This window comes from Natrix helvetica, assembly GCF_964273705.1.
Source record: "Natrix helvetica genome assembly, chromosome: 2".
Classification (NCBI taxonomy): Eukaryota; Metazoa; Chordata; class Lepidosauria; order Squamata; family Natricidae; genus Natrix; species Natrix helvetica.
The window spans coordinates 153,746,491-153,769,264 of NC_138552.1; positions in this window are offsets into that span (position 1 = coordinate 153,746,491).

Here is a 22,774-nt window from a genome sequence, read left to right on the forward strand (position 1 = left end):
TATCTTCTCTAGTCTCTGGTTGTTTGTCTCTTCTTTCCCATCTGATCCAATCCGTGAATGCCATTGGCCGGCCAAATGGGTCTGGGAATAGGTCATCTTTCAGCCAGCTGAGTATTCTGCAGTGCCATTAGACAGTCTGACTTCTTCAATTTATGAGAAATATTTGGTAAACATTTCTCCCCTCATAGATGGCTTATAATGGAGACTTTGGAATAATGCCTTACTGGAATATCTTAGTGAGTCATTTCTGTATCTGTCCTTGAAAATGGATGCATGCTACATAGTGCTTTACAATTCTTATTCACATCTTCCTGAATGGATGTGGATAGCAATTGAATGTTGGCCTTGATAGGTCTTTGGTATGATCCCACAGATTTCTTTCTAATATTTTTAATACAGCTCTGGATAAATCTCAATTTTTACCTATTAGATTAACAAATAGTTAATCAAAAGATTAACCGTGGCTGGGGAGCAGTTTTGTTGCCTTAATTCTTGTGCTGTGGATACAAATAGCTGGATAAGGTAAAAGCATAGCAACAAAGCTCTGTCTGTTCTAATAATAAAAGGCAGAGATAGGCAATCTTTTACGGCACGAGAATACAACAAATGTCTTTTGGGATACCTCTATTAGAGCTGAGCATCCAAACACACCCACACATCAAACAACCCACACGCTTTATTTTTACATATCCAGAGACATCCTCAAATTGTTTTTCCAGCACTCTTAGATACCAATATAAATGTTCTTGCGCTATGCCTCCCCCTCAAGCATACCTAACGGAGGTGGATACAAAATCACACATTAAAAAAAAATCCTCTCCATGTCACCCATCCACCCATGCAACAATTCACAGATTTGTACAGGCCCCTCCCTCAAATCCACCCCTCCCCCTACAGGTGGACAAATGGGATGTTGCCCTCAGACTGGGAAGGAAACCACATACAGAACTTAAAACCTTCCTGCCTCTACCCTGTTCAGTCTCTGTGGACGTCTGTTTATGCCTCCAGGCAGCTGGAGATTTGACTGAAAAAGCAGGAGGAAGATGAAGTGATTGCAAAAGGAAATGAAAAACAAATGACAAATTCAGGAGAGAGAGAGAGAGAGAGAGAGAGAGAGAGAATGAATTCAGCTGGTGATACAATGAAGATATTGTATCAAGTAGTACAGAGGCGGGTTTCACATAATTTTACTACGGTTCACCACGCATTGAAACTGTGAGCGTGCGTGCCTTCCACGCATGCACTTTGCTCACATGCACGGCTTAGAAAATGTGACTAAATAGGATGGCATAGCACTGGGGTGGATGGGTGCAGGTCACCACTACCAGTTTGCCCGAACTGGTCTGAACCGGCTGAGTACCACCACTGTAGTAGTAGTGTTCTCTTAAGAGGTACTGTTCTCCCATTTGTGCCTGGTTAATGGAACAGACCCTGTCTCAAGAGGGGACTTCATGCTTCTCTTCTAGTAGTAAGGAGAAAATTGACCCAGCTTAGTACACACATCCAAGCAGCTAACTCCAGAGTCAACAAAAAAAAGTATTTTATGAGGAGACCAGTAAGTGCACCGCACCCTCCAACAAGGCCGTGATGGTGGTATTTCTATAGTAAAGTTCAGTCAAGTTCATGACATTAAACAGAGCTGCAAATAAAGTCTGCAGAGTGGCAACCTTTATCTTCCCTCAAAACATCTCTGGGCAAACAGAAAAATAGGGGGCTGTCAAACTTCACTCGTGGTCTCACTCAGCCGTTGTATGTACTGAGGTGTGTGTTATCACTGGCTTTGTTCACCAAACATAATGGCTAAAGGAGGCCCATTTATTTACCCATGTTCAGGGATTAAATTCCCCCCCCCCACCTCCAACTCTCTCTGGAGGCCTAATTTAAAGGCTTGTTTTTCACCCAGTTCTCCATTTACTTTTTTCTCCATTTGCAAACTGCACAACTTATAGGTTAAGGGAAGGACAGCTAAGACATGTTTTGAAATTTTCTTCTTTTATCACCACCTTGAAGCAACCCCCTCCCCCCGCCAAATTTTTTTTTTTTACAGAATAAAGTCAATATTTGGGGCAAACTACTATGGAAATTTAATAGAGTTACAGTGGCAGCTGAGTCAGACTCCTCTACCACTAATGGTGTTGTGTGTGTGTCTTTGTCTGTGTCGCACACATACACACATTGGAAGATATACCTAGATGAATACATTTAGTATCATTTTTATAAATGTATTCATCTAGGTCTATCTTCCAATGTGTGTATGTGTGCGTATGTATAGACACAGACACACACATACCATTAGTGATAGAGGAGTCTGACTCAGCTGCCACTCAGTTGTGGGTTGCCAATTTTTTGACTACCAGTTCGAGCATGCTCCCGCATGCGCAGAAGTGGGCAGAGCCTCTCACCACCACTACAACTGGTTCGGCCGATCCGGGCTAAACTAGGAGCAACCCACCTCTGCTTAGACTGCAACTCTATGAAATTCCCATGGTAGTTAGTATATATCATTCAGTACACAATACTGACTAGGTAGTATTGACTACCTAGTCATTATTGTGCACATTCACAATAGCTATACAGAATTTTGCTGCATTATGGGTGATGATAATAATTCACTTCTCTCATCAAATGTATTCGAAAACTAATTTATTTATTGATCAGATTTAGGCAGTTGCCCATTTGACCCAAGGCCTCCCTCGGCGGCACACAGTTTGATGTAGTGGTCAAGGCACCATCTTGGTGTTTTCACAACAGTTCTGTGAGGTTGATTAGATTGGATGATTCAAGGCCAAGCAGGCCTTTGACCCCAAATCTTCCCAGTCTTAAGACTTTTTACAAACTTTCAAAGCAGACTGCTGGCATTCATGAAAGGTCATCCAAGCTGTAAAAGAAGCTCAACCGTACCCTTAGTCAGTTTATAGCCTTGTCCTCTAAGTGAAGTCAATTTCAGTGAGTTTACTTGCTTAAGACCACGAATTAAGAAACGTAGTCTCCCTCCATAATCCTGCCCCATCCTTCACCTACATGTTCAGGAAGAAAACGGCAGGGTTTCTTCTGTGAAAATATCCTTTTTAACATCTGAACTTTTTCTACCAAATATGCAACTTGCAGTTTCTGAAAAAATAATAATAATAGAAGCTTTGACATTCCCAAACTATTCCTGACTCATGCAGGCAAGACAAGCAATGAGTACTGACACCTGTTTCCACGTTAGTTAGTAAATCCGGTGGTGCCCATCAAATAAGCTAAAGCTTCCTGGAAGCAGGAAGGAGGTCCATGTGAGGAATGTAGAACAAAGCAACTCACTTGAATGCAGAAGATCTTTCTGTCTTCACATTTTCGACATGCCCGTTCTTCTCCTCCCCTACAGCCTTGGCAACACAGAAAAAGGCTTGGCTCTCCTTGGCACAGAAGATGGCAAGACTCTTTCTTAACTTTGCAGCCAGCTAACCAAGTGCCATGCCTGCCTGTCCATCATATCTCCAGGCAAAATCAAAGGGAGAAAGAAGAGAAGAAACGTCTACGTTTAAGCTTGGATTTCCCTTATAGTTCAGCTGGATGAACCTGTTATATACTATACAGCAGGATGTCTGGGGTTCACCTGCATTCCTCTTGAACAAAGGGTTTATTCAACACATTTCTTCTTGTCTCTCTTTCTCTCTCTCTCTCTCTCTCCCCCTTCCCAGCTAGCAAAGCTCAAAGGCTTTAAGGTGGCAAGATAGGAACTTTTTAAGGCTTGCAAAAGAGACTAAAGCCAAGGAATTGATCCTCCAGGTATAATTAACTGGGGATTGTACTGGGCAGGCTTGACTGGCTTGTGTGTGTGTGTGTGTGTGTGTGTGTGTGTGTGTGTTGGTTTTAGTTTTAATTTCTTTTGAAAAGTTCCTGTTTGTGGAATGTGCATCTCATGTTCAGACCAGGCCTTCTGTGATTGCTGTTGAGACTCTCTGAAACAAGGCAGTTTCAACAGAGCTCCCAAAAGCAAGGTTTTGTTTTATAGGTATTTCTAAAAGGCAAACAACATAAATCATTGGGATCAGGGATGAGATGCCACTACTGGTTCAGCCAAACCAGTCCGAACCAGTAGGAGCCCATCTCTGATTGGGATGACTAGATCAGAGGTGGGTTCCTACCAGTTCAGCCCAGCCCAAATTGGTAGTGGTATGCCAGTCTGGGTCACAGAATCGGCAGCGACCCAGGCTGGCCATGTCCCTGAAGCTGTTCCCCGGTCGCTGCCATCACCCCACCAGGTTTTTTGGGGGAGTTCTGCACATGCACAGAACAATTTCCATTGTGCGCATGAGAGAGCAACCAGCAGTAACACCGACTAGAACCCACCCTTGGACCAAATCAATATTCATAATGTGCAAACCATGGTTGAACTGTGCAAGTGGCTGGAGGTAAACATTATTCATTTTAATTTTCATAATACGGGTAGTCCTCGACTTACAATTTATTTAGTTGACTGTTTGAAAATACAACAGCACTGAAAAAAGTGCCTTATGATAATTTTTCACACTTATGACCATTGCAGCATTCATATGGTAATGTGATTTACATTTGGATGCTTGACAGTTGAGTCACATTTATGACAGTTGCAGAGTCTTAGGATCATGTGATCAACTTTTGCAACCTTTTGACAATCAAAGTCAATGGGGAAGCCAGATTCACTTAACAACATAACAACCGTTACTAACGTAACACTTGCAGCAATTCACTTAACAAATGTGGCAAGAAAAGTCATAAAATGGGTCAAAATTCAACTCATTTCTCACTTAGCAGCATAAAGTTTGGTCTCAGTTGTGGTCGTAAGTTGTGGACTACTTGCAATAAGATATTTTTCTTGTTTGTTGAAATCAGTTGAAAGTTGTTTTAAAATCAACCATTGGGTCTTCCTCGAGAAGGCTATTTTCATAGAATTTTATACAGGTCTGATGATATTATCTTCCATTTCCAAAACCTCCTCAATTTTCCTAGCACTTTCAATCTCTTCCCTCCTTATCAAAGAAAATCCTCCATGAAGGAAAATGTGGAACAACTGTATTGTCTTTTGATGGGAACCATTCAATGGTAGTATTCAGGCAGTTGGCATTGGTTTGGGCGAACTAGTTGTTAAATTACCCCCCACCCCATCCTGCTATTAAAGTGGATCTGGGGTGCTGCACTATAATGGGAAATGGGCAACGGAGTGGCCGGCATCAGGGAAGAAGGCTGCTTTCCCTCTTTCTTTTCCCTGCTCCTCCTCCTTCCCTCATGCCGGTAACTCCATTTCCCACTTCTCCATTGCAGCCCAGTGCCCAGGATCCACTTTGATAGCAAGGGGGGGGGGAAATTAACAGCTGGTTCACCCAGGGTCAGGTCGTCCGAAATGTGCGGTGAAGCTGGAGGACGGTGATGGTACATGCCTCCCATGATAGCAAACCTGGGCGAACCGGTTGTTAAATTATTTGAATACTTCCACTGGAACCATCCATTTGAAAGCATCATTTTTCTTAGTAATGTCTCTATAAACATATGGCAAGAGAAGCAACCTGGTGCCCATAAACACCAATGTATTTTGGTATGCCCAAATATGGGAGGGAGCTCACTATGCAATACAGCCCTGGTTCGATTCCCAGTAAGGGTATGGCTAGCTGATGAGACCTAAATAGGTTGAAATAGATCTATACTAGTCTCCCTTTATTTATTTATCAGCACAAATACAACACAAATATAAAAGGGCAATATTAAAAATAAAAATATGGTTTTCTGCCTGAATGGGCCACTGTAATGAGCCGAAGGACAGAAAGGGGGAGTAGTGAGTTCCCTTCCATATTTGGGCATACCAGGGGTTGTAACACAAATAAATAAATAAATAAATAAATAAATAAATAAATAAATAAATAAATAAATACATACATACATACATACATACATACATACATACATACATACATGCAAAACAGACACAATACAAAGAATCCTCCTTCTTTACATACTGTAGAAAGTGTATCAGTTGGTTACAAAAGACTTTTGTGCATCTCTTCCACAGTCATCAACCATAATTCATATTAACTCAAGTATTTTAACTCAGATATATTTATACATATTACCATCATCATACCTCCATTTTCATTTGACTATAATTGTTTAAACATCCTTCATCATAAAATATATCAAGATTTAAAACATAACCACATACTGGCATTTCATTTGCTATTTCTAATATCCTCCAATAACACTGAATCCTTATGGCCTATTCTGGCTAAACATCCGTGTGTGTGTGTGTGTGTCTGTGTGTGTGTGTGTGTGTGTGTGTTGTATTTGTGCTGATAAATAAGTAAAGGGAGACTAGTATAGATCTATTTCAAGCTATTTAGCTCTCATCAGCTAGCCATACCCTTACTGGGATTTGAACCTGGGCTGTATTACATATTAGGCAGGAGTCTTAGCCACTAAGCCACAGGCTCTCTTCCTTATCAGCTGAGCTGATATCATTATCCCTCCTTTATTTGACTGTGTCCTTTATCATAACATTTTTCCACCTAATAAACAAAACTTAACTAAATTTAACTTAGTTCTTTTTTATTAACCTTTATATATGACCATTTTTTTCTAATGTTCCTTTCATGGGTACCATTCAATATTCATATCCCATTATTACTTATCCTAACACTACACATTGTATACATTATTATCATTATCAGTTGTTTATTTAACCATATCTATTGTCACTAAATTTCACTAAATTTCACTAGTTTTAGATTATACTCTTTCATCTATCAACTTGTATCTTTCCAGTTGTAAAACAATCTCATATCTTCTGCCATTTGTGGTATCAGTTCTCTAATCATCTCCTTAATCAAATTGATATGTATTCCTCTTTGCAACTCATTGCTTATTAAGTCTCTCATGTAATTTCAATGCCCTTCTTCTGTTTCCTTAATGAGTTTATCTTTAATTGTCAGTGATGTTTTCAATGATGTTGCTTACAAAATTTCTCTCTTTAAATCCATAAATTCTTTTATTTTTTCTTCTTCTGTATCTTGCCATCTGGGGTAGAGTTCCCCTCCATTTAATTCCTCTTTCCGTATTCCACTCTTTCCATTTCCAGACACAAACCAATCACCATAGATATCAGCAGATTTAATTTCTTTGTAATTATTTTTCTCTTCAGTTTTTAGGACTCTAACCTCCACTTTTTCCACTTGATAAACATCTCCAACTTCTTCATCATATTTTACTGTTAGATGCTCTAGATTTTCCAACTTCTTCTCCGTCCTCTCAAATGTGTTTGATAATTTCTGAATTTCTAACAATATCTTTTGCAAACTTAAAGTTTCTTTCTGCTGTTGAGATTGTGCCATTACCTCCAGCTGACAAACATTGCTGCTCTGGCTTGGAAGGTTTTTACAAAAATAAGCATAAATTCACAATAAGGTCTTATTTTCACTTTTTTCTGGTTAAAGATATACTTCAAAGGAACATCTGTATGCTTTTCTTCTTATCGCTCTCTATAGACAAAACAGTGAGACCTTGAAGTGCCAAGCCAGAATAATCAGTGAGGAAGTAAAAGTGTTTTGCTTCCAATACACAAACCTCCAGCCTCCGAGTAGCAGTGTCGTCTTAACCTCTATTGTTACAATTTTTGTTTATTGCTTTTTGTATATATTTTATTCCAAGTTTTAAAAAAGTCAAATAGAGAAGAAAAAGGGAAAAAACACACACAGTAATGAAGAAGGAGAATTTTAGTCCATAGGTTGCAAAAAACAATAATGAAAAAAGAAGAAGAAAACTTAATCCATTCATTTTAAAAGGCTTGCATAAATTCCATCCATGAAAAGAACATTTAAAAAGTAGGATAACCCACTGTCCAAAACCATTCAAAGCTTAATTCCGCTGCTTATTTCTTCTGTTCTCAAATTTAAATTAACTTTAAGTTTCTTATAGGCAGTCCCTTTTAAAACGGTAAAAATTCCTTACCAGCTGGAAACACTTTCTCTTTCTGTATCCTTCCGTTTCGGAGCCGCCCCTGACTTCATCAGCCTGGTGGCTGGACTTTTTGTTGCCGGCTTGAATAACTTCTCTTGGATTGATCAGGGACTTTGCGATGACCCTGAGATCAGCAAGACATATTCTTCCTGTTCACCATCTCTGTGGGATGGTTTAGGTCAGATTGGACCACCCAGCTGCAAAAGTATCGGCTGCATTCTCAGAGCATCGAGACCGCATGTCCGTATCATCACGATGTTGGCTCCTCCTCCTTTTTGACGCCTTTTAAGCTCCCTCTTCTTTGGTGTTTTAGATGCTTTGAATTTAAGAAACCCAAACAATACTAACCTGCCACAATGGAAAACAAAACAGTAGCATTCAGCATGACCTTTATTTCCCAGACTGCCTCTGGGCCCCACATGAATCACACAGATAATAAAAATGATAGATCATCTCTGCCCAGAGAAAAAATAAAAATAAGCTGGTGTAGGAAGCAGCAAACTGGGAAGCTTGAAGAATGTTTTTCCCCCTGGTATTTTATAAATTTTTAGCATCCGAATTGCAGAATAAAAAATACAATCTGGCAATTTGGGGAGCTGTACATCTTAAAGTTGTCATGTTTTAGAAAATATTGGTCTAATTGTTCTGTGGCCTCTTCTAAAAGGCTGTCCTCTCTTTAGGGTCACAAGCCCACCATAGACCTGTTGAGTCTGTTTAAAGTCATGGCTAACATGTAAATTAGTTTAAGGTCATAGGCTAACTGAAGGGATTGCTTTAAGAATACCCAGACATGTATTTTATGGAAAATTATTTAGGAATTTTCTAAATTATACTTCTATTTTGTTTTACATTCATAATGTTTTGTAACAAGACATCACCGATGAATATATTTTTTGCTGTTAGACAGCTTATATAATTCAAAGGTACTGTGGGTTTTTACAATTAGATCAAAATAAGCCTTTAAAATAAATAATTAACTAACCAAGATTCATTTTCCCAGAATGAGAAGGATTTACAGAACATAATTACAATTTTAAAAGATTTGTCATAATATTTTTGGGATCAATAAAGATACTATTCATCTTCATGCTTATTGAAAGCACCGTAGAGTTACTTGTTAAGATGGGCAGCCTTATATAGTTCATTCATCACCAATCAATCAATACGTTTGCAATTAGAGACCGAGGCAGACTTCAAATTGATTGTTCTTTATGACAGGAGTTTAACTTGCATTAAAAATAAATCTGGCTTAACTGTCACGGAATGGACTGTGGCAGTTTGTACAGAGAGTAAATCCCCCCAGGGCTCCAGCAAAATATTTTCCTGCTACCCTATTTACTCTTCTAGTATTAGTCACAGTATATGAGTACTGAATGTATGTGGCAGAATCGCATTCCCCACCCCCAATAAACCTCCTTTTTTTTCTACCCCAGGTAGTTTTCCTGGAAATAAAACTCCACTGATAACCTCTCCATTTAAACGGGTTTTTTGTACCTTAAGAAAGCTTCCCTATATTGTTCAGTACTGAATGTGCTAATGTTTTGAGACCATGAGTCCAGTTAATAACACTGGAAAAGGATGGAAAAGAAAGCAGCCACAAATGTTTATGGCAGTGGATTTTCTCGATTTGCTGAAACTGACTTTGCTACAACACGGATACTCGTGCTGAATACACTGCTTCGTCATGCATCGCTTCTGTTTCAAAACAATATCTCTGTCATCCAATCCACACGGATACTGCATGGAAGATGGACATGAAAAAGAATGTGTATTTTAAAACATACTGTATGTACAAAAATAAATGAGAGAAGGGGTTGTTTTAAGGAAAGAAGAAGAATATATTTCCCTGCCTCAGGAAAATTAATATGTCATGCCTCATCAACCTCACTCAAATTCTCCAACTAGAATTACCCTCAATTTGTCAAATAAATTAACTTTGCTTTGTTTTTTTTTTGATCAGATAACTTCTTTAATAGATTGTGGGATTGATGTGGATATAATATATCTTGGTCTCAGCAACACATCTGATAAAGTATCTTGCTGATAAACTAACTAGCAATCTAATTAAATAGGGAACAGATAGCAAGATTGTGGACTTTGCCTGAAATCTGTAACTCATCAATGTTGCAAAGAGGCTAATCTTAGTATTAGACCCATTATTTTTTTAACATTTTAGAAAATTAATAACTTGTTTAAGAAAGTAATGAGAACTCTTGAGGGAACTGGTAAAGGATGGGAGGCATATACACTATATTGCCAAAAGTATTCACTCACCTGCCTTTACTCGCATATGAACTTACTGTAAGTGACATCTCATTCCTAATCCATAGGGTTCAATATGACGTTGGTCCACCCTTTGCAGCTATAACAGCTTCAACTCTTCTGGGAAGGCTGTCCACAAGGTTTAGGAGTGTGTTTGTGGGAATTTTTGACCATTCTTCCAGAAGCGCATTTGTGAGGTCACACACTGATGTTGGACAAGAAGGCCTGGCTCTCAGTCTCCGCTCTAATTCATCCCAAAGGTGGTCTATCGGGTTGAGGTCAGGAGTCTGTGCAGGCCAGTCAAGTTCATCCACACCAGACTCTGTCATCCATGTCTTTATGGACCTTGCTTTGTGCACTGGTGCACAGTCATGTTGGAAGAGGAAGGGGCCAGCTCCAAACTGTTCCCACAAAGTTGGGAGCATGGAATTGTCCAAATTGTCTGAAGCATTCAGAGTTCCTTTCACTGGAACTAAGGGGCCAAGCCCAGCTCCTGAAAACCAACCCCACACTGTAATCCCCCCTCCACCAAACTTTACACTTGGCACAATGCAGTCAGACAAGTACCGTTCTCCTGGCAACCGCCAAACCCAGACTCGTCCATCAGATTGCCAGATGGAGAAGAGTGATTCGTCACTCCAGAGAATTCATCTCCACTGCTCTAGAGTCCAGTGGTGGCGTACTTTACACTACTGCATCCAACGCTTTGCATTGGACTTGGTGATGTATGGCTTGGATGCAGCTGCTCGGCCATGGAAACCCATTCCATGAAGCTCTCTGCGCACTGTTCTGGAGCTAATCGGAAGGCCACATGACGTTTGGAGGTGTGTAGTGATTGACTCTTCAGAAAGTTGGCGACCTCTTCGCACTAGGTGCCTCAGCATCCGCTGACCCCAGTTTACGTGGCCTACCACTTTGTGGCTGAGTTGCAGGCATTCCCAAATGCTTCCACGTTCTTATAATACAGCTGACAGTTGACTGTGTAATATTTAGGAGCGAGGAAATTTCACGACTGGGTTTGTTGCACAGGTGGCATCCTATCACAGATCCATGCTGGAATTCACTGAGCTGCTGAGAACGACCCATTCTTTCACAAATGTTTGTAAAAATAGCCTGCATGCCTAGGTACTTGATTTTATGCACCTGTGGCCATGGAAGTGATTGGAACACCTGATTCTGATTATTTGGATGGGTGAGCAAATACTTTTGGCAATATAGCTTGACATTAGTCTTTATGAAAAGAATGTTGGTACTATAGTCAATCACAAACCAAAATGGTTTAGAAGTTTGACATAGCTAGAAAAAAGGCTAACACAGTTTTATAGACATAATGTCTTTAAATAAGAGAAATAAAACAATTACACTTTTGTATCCATCTATCCATCCATTCAATTTCTATAACCGCCCAACTCAATCAAGGGACTCTGTTATTTGTTATATTAATTTATGCATTCTCCCATTTCACAATTGCAATTCCTGCATTGAATGGCAGTTGGACTTATAATGGTCCTATCCAATGTTATGCTTTTTGGATTTCAGGGTAGGTTTTAAGTGGGAATTACAGCTAAGTAGACTTGGTTCATTTGCCAAGCTCTATATAGCTGGCAAATTCATAACACGAGAACCACACAGATTTCAGAATAGTATATTTAACACTTTTCAGGATAAAACCATAAACTTGAAAATGGTAGACATCCATTTCCATACTGACTTACAGAAATCCATTTCAGGTGAAGCCTCTTTGAAATGTTTTCTTCCCTCAACCCCATCTCTGGGCTGAAGTTTTCCTCTGCCTGGTCTTGCATCATTGTTCAGATTGCTACAGTGGTGGGTGCCTGCCGGGAGCACCAGGTACCATTCCGGTAAGGTGCTTCGGAGGGCCTACCTGCCCGCCCGTGCTCCTTACTGGTATTTGAGGTTTTGGGGGCTTCTGCGCAAGCACATGGAGCGTATGCCACCTGCGCGATGCTCCGCCGAGCAGCTGGAGCATTGCGGGCGGTAAGTATGCATGTGGGTGCTGCGTGTGTTCATGTGGTGGACACCGGGCCCCGTTGTACCGTACCAGTTGCAACAGGATCCAGAACCCACCACTGGATTGCTACCATTTTGTCTGTAGTGGTTGTCTTCCTTGGGTTATGAAGGTTGATGAACCAGTCGCAGCCAAGATATTTGCAAGATATTTCCTGCATTCTAACTCCATCTACCTTCGGCTGACATCTTTTCATAGGAAATAGAATGAGTAGCAGTCTCTTTGAGAGAGCAGCTCTTAAAGTGAGCTTCTTTTGAAACATACATCCAGTCTATGGGGGAAAGGACTTAAAAGGAGAGATTTTGACTTACATATGCTCCGCATTTGTTAGTGTTTGAAGCATATGGAAACTATTAGGAAAAGGCGCATAAAAATAATATCTTATTAAAAACAATGCAAGTAATAACATGAAATAAAACAGGAGGCACTTTCCAGTGTACCATTGCTTCCCCCCACCCTTGCAAGAGATACGTTTCTCCATGTACAATTGACAGTGTTGCGACCTGTGCAGTGAGTGTCAAAATACTTTAATTACAAGCTTTAAGAACGAGGGAGGAGGTTACATGAAGCTATTATTTATTATTTCCGCTAATTATTGAGTCTTTCTTTTGTATGAACAGAAGGACATGGTTACCTTACAATGAAGAAGAGAAAACATAAATGAGAGATGGGGAGTATTTTCATTCTAAATGCTATTAATAAATCAACACAAAACAGATTTTAATATATTCACCTGACACATTTCTTCCTTACCACCCACTCCACATACACACATTTTGTCCTGACATTTCCATTAGAGCTGCATGTTTTAGAGTCTAACCTTCCTCCTGCTCCTCTTCTCCATTTACCCACTTTTTCCCCCACTAAGCAGTGTTTCAAATGTGGGGCCTGTTGGTGAGATGATCCACGAAGGCAGAAGACCCCATAGCCCTTTGCGCAGCAGAATATCAGCTAGCACTTAGGTCAAATTCCAGTGCATGTTGTTACAACCTGCCTCCTTACATAAATCCTGCCATTTCACTTAGACAGGATATTCTTAGTCCTAATGTGAAGTTGTTAAAACAGATGTCCTTGCATTCCACCCCAGGGATAAGTGCATTTCAGTGTAGGGTGAAGCACATTATTTCAGGAAAGCCCGTCTGAATGTATCTTTGCAAACACCACAAAGACTAACGCTGCCATAAGGCAAGATAGCTACCACCCCATCAAGAAAGAAAGAAAGAGAGAGAGGGGGGGAGAAAGAGGTGGGGAGAGAGAGAGAGAGAGAGAGGAGGGAGAGAAAGAGGGGGGGAGAGCAAGAGAATGAGAAAATAAATCACAGCCTATTGAGAGAGGGAAAGGATAGGAAAGAGGGAAAGGAAAGAAGGAAAGGAAAGGAAAGGAAAGGAAAGGAAAGGAAAGGAAAGGAAAGGAAAGGAAAGGAAAGGAAATATCTCCTGACTTTTGTAACCTGGATAAGGTAGCCCTAGTACAGGCTGCATTCACATGAATAAGTGCAAACTATACTACTGATTCAGCATGACAATGATAATTAGGACTGCCTTTTTCTCCCATCTTTATACAAAGGTAAAGATTCCCCTCACACAAATGTGCTAGTCGCTCATCTCTGTTTCAAAGCCGAAGAGCCAGTGCTGTCTGAAGAGGTCTCCGTGGACATGGGGCCGGCATGACTAAATGCCAGAGGCACACGGAATGCTGTTACCTTCCCACCAAATGTGGTTCCTATTTTTCTACTTGTATTTTTACATGCTTTCGAACTGCTAGGTTGGCAGAAACTATAACGGGAGTTCACTCTGTTACGCGGCGCTAGAGATTCGAACCGCTGAACTGCTGAACTTTCTGATCGACAAGCTCAGTTTCTTAACCACTGAGCCACCACATCTCTCTATCTTTATACAAAAGAAGTGACTAAACTGATCACTGTGAAGGACACAGAATAACCCTTTCACTTTCAGAGGTGACATAGCTGTGTATGACCCCCTGTTCCATTATTTAGCCACAAAATTGGATTGTGTCTCAAAGACTGTTGGACTGCATGTTAGGGACAAAGGTACAGTAGCACAAGGTTCTGGATGCAGCCAGGGGGTGGTCCTGAAGTTTTATGGTACATGCTTAATAGTTACTTATACCAATGCAATGATTACAACCAGCATTTGTTCTTTTGAAATTTCTAAAGCCATGTAACCTGTGAACAAAAACTGGTAGTTGACACAAATGTCTTTCTTCTTCTAGAAATGAATCAACAGTGGCTTTCTCCCTTGCAGATAATAAATCAGGTACAGCCTTTGACAGAAAGCCAATTTGGGGTTGAAAATCTGAGCTACCAACCATGCACTTAAACTCCATCAAGAAGAGCAAAACTCCTCCAGTTACCTACAAGCTAAATGCAGAGAATATGAGACACTGGACCATAACTAAGCAAAAGTGATCACCACCAATTTTAGTGATGGATGCTGTATGTTGTTCTATGGACGTGCATCTATCTATGTATAAATCTCTCTCTCTCTCTCTGTATGTGTGTGTGCGTACGTGCGTGCGTGCATGTGTGTGTGCGAGTGTGTGTGTGTTCCAGCATAACTCTGGAACACCTAGAGCAATTTCAACCAAACTTGCTACACAAATGATTTACTCTGTGGAAACAAATAATGTAGGGGTAAGACACCCTAACATCCCTTGGGGGGGGGGGTTGTTCTGCTAAGATACAGCCTGTTGTGCCTTAAAATGGCTTCTACTATATTGCCACAAAATGGCTTCTACTATATAGCGCACTGGTGTTGCCATGGTAACTGTTAGATATTAATACTAGTTACCATGGTTTCCACTCTGGTCCTCTGTTCCGGCGGGAACAGAGGTTTAATCTGATTGGCTAAGAGGTCTGACAGCTCCCTATAAAAGGAGAGCTGTCAGACCGAACATTTGCTGGATTGTACATAGTTGAATGTTATAATAAAGAGCTGTTGTTGCGTTAAGCCTGAGTCTGCCTTCTCATTGCCCTATCTAACACTGGTGACGAAGGTGGGATAGAGAGGCAGATAGGCAAAGAACGAACAACGAGACATCCAGCAAGTAAATCCAGCCCGGAGCATCGGAGCGGCATCAAGCGACCATTTCGAGTGGCAAATTCAAATCGCCTCAGACAAGAATGGCCATGCACGCCCTGCCAACTCCGTATGACCCGGTGGCCAAACACTGGGAATCGTATATGCTGAGGTTCAAATGCTTCCTTGAGGCAAACGACCTCATGGGGGTTCCTGACTCCCACAAGAAAAACCTCTTCCTGGGCTACTGCGGCCGAGTGGTCTTCTAAATGGCAAAGGATCTATCGGAGCCAACTCCGATCCAAGCAGTCCCTTGGGTGGCGTTACAGCAGACTCTAAAAACTCACTACACGCCCAAACCTTCGAGGCACGTCCGCCGCCATGAATTCAACGTGTGAAACCAAAGAGAAGAAGAGTCCATTAACCAATATGTTGCGGCCCTGCAAAAAGCAGCAACATATTGCAACTTCTGTGACCTGGACGACCAAATTTGGGACCCCTTAATCTGCGGAGTGAGGGACATTAACCTGCAGAGACGTCTGCTAGCCAGATCGAACATGTCTCTGCAGATCGCACTCGACCAAGCCAGGGCGTCCGAATCTGCCGACAAGTCCACGGGAGTCTTGCAGCACCAGCACAATACGCCACAAACTGCACAAAAGGAAACGTGCGTACATCATGAGGCCACTGAACAAGAACCCTCCGACAGCGAAGACGATGACAGCTACCGCATGTGCAGTAACCGCACAAAACCAGCGCGAAGATTCAACTTGTGCCTGCCACCCTGCGCAAGCTGCGGAGGGGACCATGCCCAGTCTATCTGTCAGTTCCAGGGACGCAACCTGTCAGCATTGCGATAAGAAGGGGCACATTGCCAAAGTGTGCCGGAGTGAATTCTCTGCCACTGCTTGGCAGCCAAAACCAACCTGCCAACAGAGGCCCAACCCAGGGGCCTGGCAGAAAACCCAAGGGCACCCAGAGAGAGAGCCCAAAGTGACCTATCAAACCACGATAGGGCAAGTCCGCAAAGGCGGCCAAAAAAGCTGAAAGTCACAGTCCTCATTGAGGATGCTCCCTGCGAACTTGAAGTCGACACTCGATCGTCGCTAACGATCATCTCCTGGTCGACCCTGAAGCAAGCCATCCCGAGCCTGAAAAAACAGCACCTTCATATGCCAGACATCATGCTGCGCGACTACCAGGGGAACCGAGTCCCCATTGTGGGCCAGGGCACCTTCCGGGTGCAATTTAAATGCATCAGCGCTAAGCTTCCCATGACCGTGGCCAGTGCACCCTACAGAGCCTCCTGGGGCTAGACTGGTTTGAAGCCCTGGGGTTGGAAGTCACCGGGATCAACGCCATAAAGGACGGCGGCGCCGAGGCGATTTTTAAGGAGTTCGAGGACGTCTTCAGCTCTGGTCTCAGTAAGTATGTGGGGACACCAATTTCTTTTAACTTGGACCCCAACATCGTGCCTATCAGGCTCAAACCCAGGAGAGTGCCTTTCGCTCTCCGCCCTAAAATTGATAGGGAAATTGACAAAGTGGTGAGCCAGGGGATCCTAGAGCCAGACGACCATGCACACTGGAAGACCCCTATAGTGACCCCGGTCAAGCCAGATGGGTCAGTCTGCATCTGCATGGAGTATAAATGCACACTTAACAACGCGCTGCAACCAAGCGCCTACCCTGTGCCCATTGTACAGCACCTACTACATTTGCTAGGGCCAGGAAAATTTTTCGCTAAATTAGATATGGTGCAGGCATACCAGCAGTTGCCTGTAGATGGCACCACAGCGGAGGCTCAAACCATCGTGATGCACAGGGCTGCATTCAAATGCCACCCCCTGCAATTCGGAGTTAGTATCGCCCTTAGACTGTTCCAAAGCGTCATGGAATGGCTTTTGCAGGGGATACCAGGAGTCGTCCCCTATTTCGACGACATTTTGGTATCGGCTGCAAACAAGGCACAACTTTTAAAAAGAGTTAGGGCTGTTTTGACCAGAATTTGCGAAAAAGGCCTCCGGCTCAAAAAAGAAAAATGCAAAATTAATGTGCCCAGGGTAGAATTTCTAGGGTACATGATTGATGGCTCTGGGATCCACCTGACATCCCAAAAAGTAAAAGATATCCAGAAAGCCCCTACAGCTCGCAATCAGGCCGAGCTGCAGGCATTCCTCGGGCTCCTTAACTTCTACAGCGTCTTTCTCAAACAGAAAGCAGCATTTACTGAGCCCTTACATCGCCTCCTGTCCAAAAACGGCAAATGGTCCTGGGGCCGAGCTGAGGCCACCGCATTTGCTGCGGTAAAACACCTGCTGACTGCTGACTCCCTACTAGCCCAGTACAGCCAGACCCTGCCGCTGGTGTTAATATGCGACGCATCCCCTTTTGGCGTCAGTGCTGTCCTCAGCCACCACATGCCCAATGGCATGGAAGCCCCCATCGCCTTCTACTCGCGAACCTTGTCTCCCCATGAAAGGAACTATAGCCAAATAGAGAGAGAAGCTTTGGCTGCTGTAGAGGGAGTCAAGCGGTTCCACAAGTACCTTTACGGCCGAGGCTTCAAACTTGTGACAGACCACAAACCGCTGCTGGGGCTACTGGCTGGGGACCGACCTACCCCGGTTTCCTTGTCTCCGCGCATGACCAGGTAGACTGTTTTCCTGGCTGCTTATTCCTACAAACTGATTCACCGCCCTGGTTCCACGTTGGGACACGCCAACGCTTTAAGCCTCTGTACCCTACCCGAACTGCTGGCTGACCCCATTCCTGAGACACCGGTCCTTCTTATTGATTGCCTGGGCTCTGGACCTGTCTTGTCCAATGACGTTGCCCGCTTTTCTGCTAAAGACTCTGTTATTAAGCAGATTCTGAACTGGGTGTGGAAGGGGTGGCCCAAGGGGCCTGTTGGGGCCGAATTTAAAATGTTTTCTACTAAACGTGATGAGTTGTCGGTAATTAAGGGCTGTTTACTGTGGGGGGACCGGGTGGCTGTTCCAAGCAAACTGCAAAAAGCAGTATTGGAGGCATTACATGTGGGGCATCCTGGCATCGTCAGGATGAAGTCCTTGGCTAGGAGCTACGTCTGGTGGCCTAACATAGACAGGGAGATAGAAGAATGGGTGGCCATCTGCACTCCGTGTCAGGAATCCAGACCAGCTCCCCCAGAGGTGCCCACTAAGGAGTGGGAGTGCCCTCAGGCACCCGGGTCTAGGGTGCACCTTGACTTTGCAGGCCCCGTTCATGGCCAAACGTTCCTAATAGTTGTGGACGCATATTCAAAATGGTTAGAGGTAGCTCTGATTACCTCTACCATGGCAGAGGCAGTCATCAAAGTGCTACAGAGTCTTTTCTCCACGCACGGCCTGCCCGACGTTTTGGTTTCAGACAATGGGCCATGCAATTCGAGACCTACTTAGCTAGCCAGGGAATTCGGCATGCCCTGGTCGCGCCATTCCACCCAGCCTCCAATGGTCAGGCGGAGTAAATGGTGCGATCGGCTAAAGAGACCCTTGCCAGAATGGGCCCGGGTGATTGGCAAACACGGGTTGATCACTATTTACTAATCCAACACATTACACCAAGAGCCACCATGAGGAGAAGCCCCTCCGAGCTTCTCATGGGTCGCCGTTTAAGGTCCCACTTAGACCGGCTACACCGAAACTACTCTGCCACATCGCCCCCAGACTCCACAAGCAAGATTTGAAACTTTAGCATAGGGGATTCAGTATATGCCCACAACTATGCCGAGGGAACTCTGTGGATTCCTGCTACGGTGATAGACATCACCGGGCCTCACTCTTATTTATTAGAGCTGGAGGATGGTAGAAATTGGAGGAGGCATATTGACCAACTCCGTGGTCGCCTCTCCCACTCCAATCTTAGGGCACCAGACGATATTCCAGAACAAAGCAGTCAAGGCCCTACCCAAAAGGAGCAAACATTTACTCCTTCCACAGCCAGCTCAAACCTGCAAGGTCCGGAAAACTTATCTGAGTTTGTCTCAGGCCCATAGCAAGCTCCAAGCGAGCAAAGCCAAGGAACTCCAGCCACGGCCTGGGTAAGTTCCAGCAGGTTCCACAGAGCGGAGCTGGGGAGCAGACAGGTCCGTCCGACCTGCCTGAAGGACCAGTTCCAAATGAACTGCGCAGGTCTGGTAGAGGGAAACAAAGACTCGCCTACCTCAAAGACTATGTGACCAATAGGAACATCCCAACCAAGGGGGGGGGGGGTTGTTAGATATTAACACTAGCTACCATGGTTTCTACTCTGGTCCTCTGTTCCGGCGGGAACAGAGGTTTAATCTGATTGGCTAAGAGGTCTGACAGCTCCCTATAAAAGGACAGTTGCTGGATTGTACATACTTGACTGTTATAATAAAGAGCTGTTGTTGCGTTAAGCCTGAGTCTGTCTTCTCATTGCCCTATCTAACAGTAACGTCTTCACAGTACTCCACCAGGGGGCTCCCTCTGGTAAGGGGGAAAATCCAACATTAGAAATTACGTTTGGTCTGGACATTTCCCCCCCTATAAATAAATACCCAGGCAATGCCAGGTTATCGGCTAGTATATAATATTTGTGTGTCGTTCTTCCCAAAGGAGCCCTTAAAGAAGATAACTGATGGATTTCGTAGGAACCAACTAGTAATACAGGCGGTACTTGACTTAGGTTCAAAATTGAGACCAGAATTTCCATTGTTAAGCAAGGTAGTTGTTAAGTGAATCACACCTGATTTTGCCATCTTTCTCCCCCGATTGATAATCACTGCAGTTGTTGAGTGAAACACATGGGTCATTAAGCAGGTTCTGGCTTCTCCAAGTTACTCCGACTGTCAGAAGCCAGCTGGAAAGATCACAAATAGCTACTTGAAGTTTTATCATGGGACTATGAGGTTGCTGCAAGGGTCATAAGTGCGAGGACCAGTCATGAGGTCGGTTTCTCAGTGGCCCTGTAACTTGAAACATTGCTAAATGAATGATTGTAAATTGAGGACTATTTATACCAGGGGCCTCCAACCTTGGCAACTTTAAGCCAGAGGTGAGATTCAAAAAATTTAATACTGATTCTGTGGGTATTACAGTACTTGGAAAAGTCAGATCTGCCAAAGGTACCAGAGGAGATTAAGGACATGCTCAATGAGGACATTAAAACATCAGAGATAATCGAGGCCATACAAAGACAAAAGAATAATAAAGCTGCAGGGCCGGATGGGTTGCCAGCAGAAATATATAAATAATTCCACGATATACTTGTCCCAACGTTGTTGGAAGTCTATAACGCTGTGTTGAAAGAAGCGAAGTCACCGTTATCATGGACGGAGGCTAATATTGTATTATTACCTAAGGCGGATACAGACCAGGTGTTTATACAAAACTACAGACCAATCTCATTGCTAAATGCAGATTACAAAATCTTTGCCTCAATAATAGCAGAAAGGTTGAAAAAATTTCTTACATCATTCATCCATACAGATCAAAACGGATTCCTCCCCAGAAGACAAATTAAAAACAATATGAGAATTATGTTGAACATTCTTGAATATTATGAAGTGCACAATGAAAAACAGGTTGCACTAATCTTTCTCGATGCCCAAAAGGCATTTGATAATGTCAACTGGGAATTTTTGCACCAACAATTAGAATACATGGATTGTGGGGATAAATTTATAAACACGATCAGAGCAATTTATACAAACCAAAAAGCCAAAGTAACAATCAATGGTGAATTAACACAAAGTATTGTAATCCAGAAAGGTACAAGACAAGGTTGCCCCCTATCCCCCCTGCTGTTTATACTAACCCTAGAACTACTAGCCCGGAATGTACGTAAAGAGGTACAGATAAAGGGACTAGAAATCAAAAAGGAGCAATTTAAGTTACAGGCCTTTGCGGACGATCTAGTGTTTGTGCTAGAAGATCCTATAAAGTCTGGTACGAAACTCATTGAGGAATTGACAGAGTATGGGAAAATAGCGGGTCTAAAGATAAATATGACAAAGACCAAAATGCTGAGTAAAAACATGACACCAAAAACAAAAGAGGAGTTAACGAAGAAATTGGGTATCCAAATTGTCAAATATCTTGGTATACATTTATCTGCGAGGTGTGTGACCATCAAAGAAGATAATTATACTAATTTGATTAATAAAACTAAGAAAGATCTAGATAGATGGAGAAACCTACAACTGTCCCTGATGGGTAGGATCGCAGTTATAAAAATGAATATATTACCAAAATTTCTTTTCCTATTTCAGAATATTCCCATTAAATTAGAAAAAGGTGTCTTCAAGGATTTGAATCAATTGGTTTTGAAATTTATTTGGCAGAGAAGAAAACCAAGAAAAAAACTTAAGGCTATGCAAGACACTAAGGAAAAGGGAGGATTTGGCGTACCAGATTGGGAACTCTATTATACTGCGGCCATACTAACATGGCTAAGGGAATGGATAATGCTGAGAAATAAAAGATTACTCAAATTGGAAGGCCATGACCTCCAAGCAGGCTGGCATGCCTTCCTCTGGTATGAAAAAGGATCTGCACACAAATATTTTAGTAGACATTACATCAGACAATCTCTGCTAATATGGAACAAAATTAAACATGACCACTATACCAAAATACCTATTTGGCTATCTACGATGGAAGCATACATACACCCAAATTTAATCAACATGGAAAATATAGTAACATATAAAGAGCTATTGAACAGGCAGGGGGAGATCAAAACCAGATCAGAATTGACATCACAAGGAGTACAAGTAGAATGGTGGTCTTATTTACAGATACAATCAAGGTATGCACAGGATAGGAAGAACGAAGGTATTCCCAAAGACTACACAATATTAGATAAACTTTTGATACAGACAGAAAACAGACTGATCAAAGTCCTGTATAGATTCTTGTTGGAATATAAACTAGAGGAGGAACATGTCAAAGAAACCATGGTCGCCTGGGCGAAAAATTTCGGTTACAATGTGGAATTGGCTAAGTGGGAAAAACTTTGGATACTTAATCAGAAACTAACATTGGCTACGGCGTATAAAGAAAATCTTTATAAGATGTTTTACAGATGGCATCTCCCCCCATTTCCAAAATGTTCAAATAAATGGCCCCAAATTGTTGGAAGTGTAAAAAAACACCAGGCACTTTCTATCATATGTGGTGGACGTGCAATGAGGCAAAAAAATATTGGAAAATGATTCAATCATGGTTAGAACAAATGGTGGGAGAACAAATTATGTTTAAACCAGAAACTTTTCTCCTAGGCATAATACCGGAGGGGTTTAAGAAAGATACACTTTATTTAATTATACATATACTAACTGCAGCGCGCATAACCTATGCACAGTATTGGAAAAAAGAAAATACAGCATCAGAGCTTGATACAATCAGAAAAGTGTTGGCCTGTGCAGAAGCAGATAGGCTCACTCTTGAACTTAAAAATAAAGGGGAATCAGAATATTTTGAAGTATGGAA